At 42.7% G+C, this 2,319-nt stretch overlaps 1 protein-coding gene across 1 annotated transcript in view; it reads left to right on the top strand.

The window, feature by feature from the left end:
- slc2a13 (solute carrier family 2 member 13) overlaps nt 1–2,319 on the top strand; it is a 69,623-nt gene that overhangs the window by 50,331 nt on the left and 16,973 nt on the right. The gene's annotated exons all lie outside the window — the stretch shown is intronic.

Raw genomic sequence — 2,319 nt, 5'->3', positions numbered from 1 at the left:
ATTCGCCACGTTTCCCCTTTCCCATCTCTGCAAGAAGTATTCAGAGTATAATGGGCAAGATGGTGCAGGTATTCATCAGACAACATACAAACTATTTTGACCAGAAAAAGATGGAATATTGCAAAAGAATTAAGGAAAGGTGGAAGATAATCTGTAAGTGAAGTAAAAAATCTCTTTTGTGCCTGTATCTTCTGTCCTAGAACAATAAAAAAATAAAAATAAAAGTCAGTGTGTATAAAACCCCAAGTCTTCATTTATATGGACCTCCAATGTATATTAAGTATTCAATATGTACATGCGATCAATGTCCTTGTAGGCCCGATGAGCCTTTGCCTTTTTGCTGACTTGTCAAAGGTATTGGGACTTGGTTTTCCTTGTGCAATCAAGAGCCAGATAGCCCTTAACTACTTCTCTGTGAAGCCTGGAAACAAAACCTTTTCAAACTCCCTGTCACAAAAATGTACCAAAGGAACCAAACAACAAAAAACAATTCTTGTTCCCTTTCCTTTCTTTTTATAAAATCTAGTTCTATCCCCCACACCCCCACCCACCCATGTCCATCAGTCTTCGATGCCCCTTCCACACCATCCTCCACCCTCGATTCACCGACACGGTGTCCATCTCTTCCCTCCAACCCTCTTCTTCTCTCTTTCAGCACAGTCCGATGACCCGCCCCTGAACAAATTACAAAGCACACAAACACACACAAGCCGCCTCCCAGCCCAGGGACCTTTCAGCCACGTGGCAATGTCAAATGTCCAGCAAGGAGATGTTTTGACCTGTGTACACACTGCTCGTTGGTGGAAAAAAAAAAAAAAAAAAAGAGGGGAAGGGTAGGGAAGATGAAAAACCATGTGTATGTATCAGCATCCCTATGATTATAGCACATCTAATGGATACTCAGACACACTTCTCGCAGAAATAAGCGAGAAGGCTGCACTCTTTGTTGTATGAATGCTAATTATGGAAACCCATGGCTCTCATCAACACGGGCTTCTTTGCTAAGTTGTGATAGGCTGGTTGAAAAAAAAAAAAGGCGGGAAAGGCAGGGGAATTGTAATTCCTATAACAACCCAGGTCCAGAGAGAGTGGGTCTGACATATGACGTTCAAAAAATCCAACCTGCCTGTAAAAGTAGTGATAGGTGTGTGAACTGTGTGCATGACCCCTACCTGTCACACGGGGCATATTCTTGCACTTTTTCACGACTTAACATATGTCTGCCGTTACAAAAAGATCCTCTGAGTGCGTGCGAGGGGACAAAGCCTCGACTGGTCCTGCAGCATTTTCATCAAGTAATCGCATTAAAGAGCAGCCATTCGCTGGCTTGGTAGGTGGCCAGTTACTAACATATTGCATGTTTTTAGCCATACTTGTGGCGTCGCTCTATGCGGTATTTTTTGCAGAAGATTTCTATTAGAATGGATTGCTATTGCTGGCCATGTAGAACTGGGCTGCTCGAGCACACAGCAATATGTGATCGATGTTTATAACGTCAAGTTTTCGACTTGAGAATGACTTGAGAGCTGCGCATGACTTATAGGGACGTGACCTTGACAAAAATCCAAACATGCTTCTATATGTCAATGCATTATCAGCATTATACAGTCATAAGTCATTAGGAGAATGTTTTTAACAGTGTGGCTGCAACTGTTTTTAGTTCCCTAAATAATATACTGGAACCGCGTACTGTTCAGGCCGAAAAGCGCAAGAGTGAAGAAGGAATACTCTCGAGGACGCTGTTTGAAGAGTTATGGGACCAGCTCAGACACCAGATGACGGAGATGAAAGTAGCGAGCAAGTTTGTTTGATTGCTGATTTGCATGCTATGGTGCCTAGCTTAGCATTGAAAACATCCCTCCAATTACACCAAATGTAGTATATTAGTAGACCTTCACTTCGACCAACTCAATCTGGAAACACCTAAAATGTCACACACCTTTGTCCATGCATTGTTGTTTTTTGTTTTTTTGAATTTAAGTCGTGGGACACGTTGTAGAGATGGGAAACCTGAGACTGCTGCCCAGTTTTTCCAAAATTATCTCTTTCATTGGCTGAGAGCCAAATGTTTGATGGGAACAGTTGTGTTTCTTAGAGAAATTTCCGATTGTTGATGTCGAACCGCACCCGTAGCATCATTAGTTAATTAGTTATAACGATGTTTATTAGATAAAAAAGTTGCCTGGGGTTTCAACTTTGTCGCCCAGCGCTGCTCAAGACGCCACCGCCAACCAGCACGCCGCTGTTCGCCCGCCAGGAGATTGCCAGCTCACATAGAAAAATGGTAAGTGAAGGGTAAGGGAAGTCTATCAGAGAGAT

Source organism: Seriola dumerili, unplaced genomic scaffold (genome assembly GCF_002260705.1).
Source record: "Seriola dumerili isolate Sdu_G_001 unplaced genomic scaffold, Sdu_1.0 BDQW01000138.1, whole genome shotgun sequence".
Taxonomy (NCBI): domain Eukaryota; kingdom Metazoa; phylum Chordata; class Actinopteri; order Carangiformes; family Carangidae; genus Seriola; species Seriola dumerili.
This window is presented reverse-complemented; position numbering and strand designations above follow the sequence as displayed.